Source organism: Musca domestica, unplaced genomic scaffold (genome assembly GCF_030504385.1).
Source record: "Musca domestica strain aabys unplaced genomic scaffold, Musca_domestica.polishedcontigs.V.1.1 2, whole genome shotgun sequence".
In the NCBI taxonomy this organism is placed as follows: Eukaryota; Metazoa; Arthropoda; class Insecta; order Diptera; family Muscidae; genus Musca; species Musca domestica.
Genome location: NW_026712249.1, coordinates 306863 through 316902, shown reverse-complemented (window position 1 = coordinate 316902; position 10040 = coordinate 306863). Strand labels below are relative to the sequence as shown.

The 10040-nt window shown below is 36.3% G+C and overlaps 1 long non-coding RNA gene across 1 annotated transcript; it reads left to right on the top strand.

Annotated features, from left to right (window-relative positions):
* The first annotated feature begins 3213 nt into the window (after positions 1 to 3213).
* LOC131802108 (uncharacterized) lies at positions 3214 to 6992 on the top strand. Its single transcript, XR_009342044.1, has 3 exons — positions 3214 to 6149; positions 6426 to 6610; positions 6676 to 6992. It is a non-coding gene; the product is annotated as an uncharacterized LOC131802108 (long non-coding RNA).
* Positions 6993 to 10040: the final 3048 nt, after the last annotated feature.

Below are 10040 nucleotides of genomic sequence, written 5' to 3'. Positions count from 1 at the left end.
TTTTTGTACTATTCTAAAGGTAAAGCGAAGATTTAAAATCGTTCTAAAGGAACGAATTTACTCAGAAGTACGGTGAGCAGAAAATATCTATACTATTTTTCTCTAATCTTTATAGCATTTTCAAATAGCCAACCACAAAAGATATCAATACATATGGCATCGATTTGGAAAGGCAAGAGTGTAGACTATAATGTATTATAGAGATTATGATACCCAATAAGTCCGGAACCGGTTAAAACAACAAACGATAGCCATTTTGTACATAGCGGTTTTGTAGAACCGGATAAAACTCGGCTTATGTTTCCGAACTTTGGGGTCGAATAACCGGGTGTTTCCCCCACGAAGAAATTACTTTGTGTAATCAGGTTAATGATACCCGACAGTCAACTTAAGCTCGACAATTTGGTATCCTACACTGAAAGAAATAGCTTCATATCATAAATGAATTCTTACGGTCCGTCAATGAAATTTGTCATTGATTTTGAACCAACGTAGAGGTTATTTGAATGAATGAAAAAAGTTTAATTGAGTTTCATTGAAGTAAAATTAACGAAATTGTTCATTAATATAAGGATATTCTTCATTTGATTATTTTTCCACAGATTTGTCCAAAAATTGGTATTTGTAGTTCGTAATGGGTTCTAGCTCATGTGTCGGAACATTGTTGATATGGATCCATGTCTTCGTATAGACACATTTTTCAATGGAATTGCTTCAAATTTCGTATTTGAAATTCGAAATTCATAATACAGCATATGACAAAAAAAAAAAAAATACTTTTGCAGGTCGAGATCTTCGTATCTCCTTGATGATTTATGCCACATTTTTTCACGGACTTGTCTGAAAATTGGTATTTGTAGGTCATAACGGGTCCCTGTGTGTGTGGCAAAACATTGCATGTATAGGTCCACGTTGTGGTATAGCCCCCATATAAAGGTACATGCCGATATTCGGTATTTTAATTTTTTTGCCACATTTTTTCACGGATTTGTCTAAAAATTGGTATATGTGGGTCATAATGGTTTCCAGCTCTGGTGGCGAATCATTGCATGTATGGGTCCATGATTTGGTATAGCCCCCATATAACGGTACCTCCCGATATTCGGTATTTTGATGGTTTTTGCCACATTTTTTCACTGATTTGTCTAAAAATTGGTATTTGTGAGTCATAATGGGTCCTAGTTCGTGTGGCGAAACATTGTATGTATAGGTCCACGTTTTGGTTTAGTCCCCATATAACGGTACCTCCCAATATTCGGTATTTTGATGATTTTTGACACATTTTTTCACGAATTTCACTCAAAATTTGGTATTTGTAGATCATAATGGGTTCCAGTTCGTGTGGCGAGTCATTGTAATTATAGGTTCACCTTTTGGTATAGCCCCCATATAACGGTACCTCCCGATAATCGTTAATTTGATGATTTATGCCACATTTTTTTCACGGATTTGTCTGAAAATTGGTATTTGTAGGTCATAATGGTTTCCAGCTCCGGTGGCGAATCATTGCATGGGTCCATGATTTGGTATATCCCCCATATAACGGTACCTCCCGATATTCGGCATTTTAATGGTTTTTGTCACATTTCTTCTAATGTTTTTTTTACCCTAAGCTGGAGGGTATTAAAAGTTTGGCCCGGCCGAACCTTATGTTTTTTTACTTGTTCATGCTTCATTTGTTTGACCTAGAGCGAACCCCGTATCATTTCATGAAACTGCTTCATTAAATTGGTGCACAAATGTAAACATAAGAATTATCACAATTTTCCCTCTAAATATAAATACATTCGTTGCGTACTTGTTTGTATCAGGCAGTGCGGTTACACTGTACGACACGATTTTTCACCCATGATCAAACTGACAAAATTCCGAAAATATAGCTCAAAATAAAATATACGTATCTCCCAGTTTTTCTAGATCAATTCATTTGAGCTTTTTACGAGCAGTTCAATTTTTGGAGCATTAAACATTAAAAATTCAGTTTTTATAGTTGTAAATTAAAAGGTAAAATTTAACAGTTAAATTAATTTGAACGTTTTGACGTTTGTACATATCGGTTCTTGTCTCACGGCAAAGTGACCAACAGTATTGAGCCAGCATATTAATGGGCGAAATTCTTCCGAAACAATAGGCTTCTATTCTGATCCTAGCCCGGGTGATCGGACGATAATGGCGACCTGAATATAAAACACCCAACACATAGTGTTATGAGGGGGAAAAGATCCTTCCTAATGGCGGAGGGTATTAAAAATTCTGTCCGGCTGATCTTAGCTGCTTTTTTTTTATTGTTTTTTTCCCATTCCGTCGCTGAGTAGTCATTAAAATCACCTCGCTCAATCTCTTGTTCGGTAAACAACCCAAATTTCGTTTTTTGGTCGTAATATCGAATACAAATGTTTTTATAATGTTCGCAATAGAAGATAGTTAGCATAAAATGTTTAGAAGTTCGTTAAACCCCGAATCAGTGTGTATTAACAAGATGTTGACGGCTATGTTGTAGCTCAGCCCCACTCCCTCCCGTCAAAGAATATGTATTTCAAATGGCTCGCATTATTTTGTACTTTTGCATACAATATTTTAGTTTGAATCCGATTTAAACATAAAATCAATTGCGATACATTTCATTTCGCCATGATCGAATGATGTGACTAGCATAAATCCATTCCATCAAAGAATCAAAATGTAATATTTATGACCTGAAATGGATTGCATTTTAAAATTAAAATACAGACCATTGACTGCGCGTTGTGTGTGTGTGTGTGTGTGTGCGTGTAAGAGTGAGTGTTTTTTTCCACATTTCATGCGTTAAACTATTCGCTTTGGCCGACACATAATTGCATTTGCGTTATTGCAATTGATTAATAATTATGACAATGCCGATGTAAAATATTACAAATATGCATCGACTTTTTGTTGTGCGAGAGGGTTGCGTGTTTTGGCAGCCCCAGCCCATAAATGTTAGTTCACTTAATCCGCATTTGAGTGGAAGAAATAAATTACACTCGACATTACGAATCGCATGATTTATTGAATAAACTTTATTCGTTCTCCACTGCATCAAAAGCTGGGACTGAGCACATCGACGACAAGTCCGCGGGGAGTAGTCCCGACTTATCACTTGTACATACATGCTGCATTGGCATAGTGCTGCTGATGGGGATATAAATTGAGCAGAAAGTATCAATCTAATTTTCATCCGACTTCTATGACTGGTTGTCACTTCCACGGCCATGACAGTTGATTGAGGAAAGTTGCTGGGACAGATACGGTACCGAGTTGCGCTACGGAAGATGCACAAATGTCGGGAAAGTTGGACCAATTCTAGTAGCTATTAATCTCAGACAACTAACGATTTGTGATCATTTTGTGCCATGGGGCTAGTCGTCGAATAATCTCTGGTGCCTCTTACTTCGGTTGGTATAGACGTGTACCTACTCTGGAAATCGAAACCGAACACACATACTGAAGCACGTAAAAGTGCAGAGGAGCACTAGAAAACGTACGGACATATGTAAATAGTTAGCTGCTCATAGTACGTTTTAATAAAACATGCAAATCGTGCCCGACACCATGAACTGCATGGTCTGTACTCTTGGGATAGTCTGCAGACTGCACAGCATGAGTGTGGCTGTGCATGTAGCGGTTAGTGTGGGTGTGCTGGTTTTAATTTCATGCTAGCTAGCCTTTGCTTGTGCAAACAATTTACACCTCTTGAAACTACTTGTTGAGTACCAGGAGAAACCCCGTCCCTTTGACACCCATACGCCATGGCAATTAATGGCAGGTTTATTCGTGAGTTTGTGTGGTTGTGTCCGCTCCTGAACAAATACATAAAAGGGTTTGTGCCCAAATTGTGGATACAAACTGAAAATGTTTTCAACTAGCACTGAGAGCTGCAGACCCTGTCGCACCTTTCGAAGTCAACTCATGAATGCCGAATACTGACATATCAAATTAACTTAATGACATAATGTTACACCAGTTATTCAAGTGTCATTCATTTACCGAGCGTGTTTGGCTGTGTGTGTGTGTGTGTGTTTGTTGGTGCTCGTACATGTCTTTCCAGAAGAATGTCATTGTGTGTGTGTGTGTGTGTTGCCAACACGAGTACTACGTGTACGTTTTGCCTTTTCTAGTTGTGCTGTAGATAGCCATTCTCTTTGAGCCAAATGACACCCTTTTGTGTTCGGTGTTTCCATGTTCATCTTGACTTGGCAGATTCCATCCTTTGACTGTTTCTTGCGCTTTGAAATAGCTTCGAATATTTTCTGTCAACTGTCTAAGGTCTAAAGTTCAGCTGAAGAGACAAATTTTAGTCATGTTCAAGCGCACATCCAGTCTCCGTGCCACCTCCCACTCACACGCTCGCTCCAAACGACATTACCACCCACCTGCCTTTTCACATGCCAGGCATACCAATAAACCTCTAACGCTGTAGCTGTTAAAGTCTCAGTGCACTGCCGAAAATTTCCTAAATTCAAATTAACTCATGTATGTATGTATGTATGTACTCCTGTATATGTGGGTACTCCTAGTTCTTCGTCTCTCCCCCGTTCTTGTTACTTCATGACTTTGGTGCTTCCATTCTTGATACCTCCTGACAATAGCTTCGTACTGTAAGTGTTGTTGTCGGGTATGTTGCTGGAGCAGAGACAACGCTTGGGCAGGTCTCTGGGAATTTGTTAAAGAAGTAGAACATGGCCAACGATAAAGGGCAACATTGTAAACAAAGCGTAAAGTATTACTGCTACTTGTTTCGAAATTTCTATTCTTATCCAGAGGCATGTCATTCTGGCATATTGACCCCACAACGTGGAGAGGTTGCTTTATATTTACGAGGGTTTTTGGACACCGAATCTATATATCCATATATATAAATCAAATGTCGTTCGTTGTGTCAGCTTAGAACCGCCGGACCCAATTGGATATTTTTTTTTTAACAAACGTTCGTTACACGCCAACTTAGGTTTTTATGGAAAGAAAAATTGAACAAGCCAACTTTTTTCGGTTTATCAAAAATCGTTATATTTGCAAAAATAATGAAGAATTCGGTTTGAAAACTAGTACACGAGATGCGGTTGACTATCTCTCCCAACCTAAGTAATTACTTGCTAGGTTTACCCAAAAGTTCACGTCAGTCTGAAGATGTTGATGAAGTATTTGCGCAATTATTTGGTAGTAATCTCTCGAAAACGTAATTTAGTTTAGTTTATGGTTCCCCAAGCCATTATACATATACGAGATGTTGGTTTTTCTAAATCTAAAATGTGTTTGATGCAATCATGAAGGATACACTTAATATATATAGGTAGATTGCAAATGTAAAACTTCCAGGGGATAATACGTCTAATACATCTGCAAACAGCATTATCCAGGAGCATTCATTCTCTAAACATTCGTATTTACATAATTGGTTTTTATACCGATCTCATACCTATTTCATACGTACGTACGTTTTGATCCATTAATTCCACAAAGTATCATCGGATGGTATTGGGAATGGTTATCTTGCAACCGCAAGTCCGTCACAAATTTCTTAAGGTGCAAGTACATGGAGAGCATTTTTAAGGGCTTAAGTCATAGACTGGCTTCTTCACAAAAAGAACAAAGGAGTTTTAGGTTGACTTGGTTCAATTTGTTCAACCTACGAGCCTTTGTCCGATAACTTTAATCGATGATAAAGGTATTTTACCTATTCTCACATTGTAAAAGCCAAGCGGCTATGGACTGTTTCACCCGCCAAATATCATGCGATCACCATCCAATAATTAAGGACTCCTTCTGTGTCCTTAAACCCTACTTCATGATTTTCTTGTAGGTCAAACACTCCCTGCAGTCTGTAAACGTTTCCAAAACCTATAGGATTTTATTCGGACTCTGTCCAAATGCAAACATCGAACGATGATGATCTGTGTTCTGAACTACAAATAAAAGTATCAGGATCTTTATGTATATAAACTGAAAGGTATGCAGAATTATGTTGAAACCACGTCTCTTTCAAGAGAACAAATGCCAGACGTAAGTCAAGAAAATCTTGCTAGAAGTGCTTAAGGTTATATTTGATTTAATAAGTAACAATGCGGCATGCAAAGGCGTCGCAGTAACACCATCAATCATCAATGTTGTTTTAAAAACTGTCATCAAGAATCGTATGTAGCATTTTCAGATTAAAAGAAAAAAACATTTAGCAATTGTAATGAAACTTTATGAATCGGAAAAAAACCTTTTGCAGCAGAAATGAAACCTTTTGCAGCAGAAGTGAAACTTTTTGTAAATCAAAAAAAAAAAATCTTTATATTTATAGAAAGGAACGTAACAAAACATTTTTATTTTTAGTAGGTTCAAAATTTAATCAACTAATAATAACTAATTTTTATGAATTATTAACATCTATATTTTTATAATATTATTTCTTAAATTTTCAGTCTATCACAAGATGCCATAAAACGCAAGTGTAGATTCAGAAGAATTACAAAAGGTTTCTTCAGGGCCTTTTCTCAAAAAGACACGAATTACATATCTTTTTATAATCTCCTCCATGGAAATGTGGGTATAGTAAATTTGTCATTCGATTTATAACACCTCTAAATATTCGTCGTAGACCCATAAAGTATATAGAACCATGATCTAAATTGACTCATATATATATATATATTGATATATAATCTCATGTAGAGATTTGAAATTTGGCACAATATGTCTAGAATGTTTGGTATTGAAAATGATACAGGGATGTTTCAACAAGGCATTGCACTGTGTACATTATAATGCGAACCATTCAATAGCCCACATAACAAGACTGCTCTATCTCCATAATGGATCTGCTGTTAAAAATCAAACAAGTTGCGAATCGGGAATCCTTTAGGTGAAATTAATAATATGTTATAACTGTAAAACTTTTAGTAACGTTAGTGTTTAGCATTAAGCTTTAAGAATATTTAATATCGAAATATTTTATATCAAATCAATAAAGAACAATTTAAGAAATAATATAAAAATAAGGATTTGAACAATCAGTAAAAATTCCTCTTTAACTATATATTAGTTATAATTAGCTGATTTAATTTTGAACCTGTTTGTTTTGTTTTTTTTTCTATAAGTCTAAAAGTTTTATTTGATTTGCAAAAAGTTTAATTTCGGTTGCAAAAGTTTACACTTCAAATGTAAAATTTCCACTGCAAAAGGTTTTAATTTCCGCTGCAAAAAGTTTCATTTCAATTGCAAAATGCTATCTTTCCTAGATTTATTTTTAACAACATTGTCGGGGAAATAACTCCGATTGGCTTAGGATTCTCAAATTATGTGTACCCATCGGTAATATTTTATTTTTATTGACAGAAGTGAAATGAACGTGATGCTAGTTGGCATAAATTTCATATCCTTGTTGTTGCGATTATTGGAAAATGTCCAATCTACCCGTTCGGGGTGTTTGAAACATTTATAACACCTTTTGAGTTTAGCTAAAATTGAATTTAGCAATTCATTTTGAAATTTTATCGACCCGTCCAGTGGCCATCGTGCACCTGCACCGTTTTCTAGGTAAATCGCCAGAAAATGTATTCAGCGCTTGGGATTGGTCAGTGGTTGTGTCATCATAAAACTGCACGCTACAACTGTTCTTTTTTCCATCAAAGGACTACATTTTATTGTTCTCCTTATTCCTGGTTTAGATGCAAGTTAAGATGGCTGACCATAGGTCATTTGCGGGAATATGTTTTAATTGTCTCAAAAGCTATCGATTCGGTCGGGTTTAATGGGATTTTTATCGGATTGCTCAGCTGTCTTTGTGCATTTGACATTTGTTGCACATACACTGGTGGCCAAAACTAAAGCAACTGAAATTACAAGGAGAATGAATGCCCTGTAACTTTTTTAAAAATTAAGAAAATGAGAAAGTTTTTCTTGTTTTAAATTAGGTACTTTATTCACTTTTTAAAAACCTAAAACAAAAAACCAAAATTCATTTTTATATAAGAAATAATGTATGGTAAAGTCAATTAACCAGACTTTGGCTTGGACAAAACAAAAGCAACTCTGTTGTACATTCATATGACCGCTGCAATTTCAGTTGTTTTTACTGTTATATGTATCACTTTTTGCTTCCTTCGACAATTTCGCTTGTCATAAATCCTTTTTGAGAAGTTTTTTACAACAGCATGTGTTTCTCTTTTCGTTTTTTAAGTACTGCCCAAAAAGTTTAAAGTAGTACCTGAATAAAACATCAAATTATCAGTGACTATGAAAACAACATATCACAGAAAATGATTTCCGAGAAATATTTCATAAATATTTTTGTGATTTCATAAATATTTCTGTATACTAAGTCGGTTTTATGAAACTGGATCAGTAGAGAACAATCATTGGATATAAGCTCGAGATCAGTGCGTAGACTAGTAGTGGTAGCTGGTCTGCATGCCCGTAAGCCATCAAAAAAGCCATTTATATCTGAAAAAATCAGAAAGGCTTTCGGAAACGATAATATTAAGTGGAATCCAGCTCAATGGAAAAACATTATTTCCTGGATGAGTCTACGTTTAATATTAAAAGCTCAGACGTGAAAAATTTTACGGTGAGAAGACAAAAAAATAAAAGACTCAAGCCGCAGTGTTGCAGAAGTACAGTGAAGCATGAGGGAGGGTCAAAAATGTCGTGGCGCTGTTTTTCTTTCTATGGACTTGGGCCTATCCATGAAATGAAGGAAGTTATGGATCGGTTTGTGTTGGACATCACGTTGTTCCCTTACGATGAGTAAAATATTCGGCTCATTTGGGTGTTTCAGCATGACAATGATCCCAAACTTGCATCAAAACTTTTCAAATATTGGTTGCGGTTAATCGATGTTTTGTTATGGCCGGCACAATCACCTGACCTAAACTCCATAGAAAACCTTTGGAGTATCGTAGACAGGAGATTCGGAAAGAAATAAGCGCAACATTCTCCAAAGAATTCGGGGTGCCTGGGAAAGCATACCCAAGGATCAAATTGAGCGTGTTATAGATTCAATGACTCGTAGGTGTGCAGCTGCTATCAAAAGTAATGGATGCTATCGACTACTAGCCAAAATGTAATTATTTTAAATTAAAAATTCAAAAAGTTGCTTTAGTTTTGACCAAGCAAAAATTAGGTCATTTTAGTTTTCCATACATTATTTTTCGTTCAGAATTATTTTTGTATTTTAATTTTCAATTTCTTAAAAGTGAATTAAAGACCTCATTTAAAAGTGGAAAAATAATTACGTTTTGTTTATTTTTGGAAAAGTTACAGGACATTTATTGTCTTTGCGATTGTAGTTGCTTTAGTTTTGGCCACCAGTGTAATATGCACAACACTTGTATGCACTATGTGACACTCGCCCACACAAACACCGGCTGGGACGAAAAATCCCAAATACTCGCGCTTATGTGTGTCCTCATGTGCATGTGCATTGTACATACGTACATATGTAGATAATAATGAGTGCCTACTGGTATTTGTACAGATGGATGCTTTCAAAATGAATTTATATCACACATCCATTTGAGGAGCACAAACACTCTTATGCATTTAATGCAGGATAATAAACAAAGAAGAGAACTCTGGAGAGAGGGAGTGAGAAAATAGACGGAAAATTCAAAAGTTATTGGTGATGGTGCAAAAACATATCACAGCTCTTCCACTTGTGGTCAGATGCATGTAAAAACAACATCATTTTCGACTGACACTACTCGGGAACGTGCCAAGTTTGCACTGCCAAAACACCAAATGCCACACACCATTTTGGACAGCGCAAAAAACACTTCCCTCATTCATAAAAATCATTTGTACGGAAATGCTGCAGCGTCCCATAACTTAACACAGTCGCACAATTGCACATGCAATTTGGCCCGTCTGCACCGCACTCCCCAACAGAAGCACCCTTGCTGTAGTCAAGTGGTGCCGCAGCATCTATGCTTTGGTTTAGTTTTTCTTTTCGAGTAAAAAGTAAGAAAATATGGCAGCAAGTTTTAGCAAATGACTTTATTTTCGGTGGAGCAGAATGTGTTTTTTTGTATAGCTGCCGT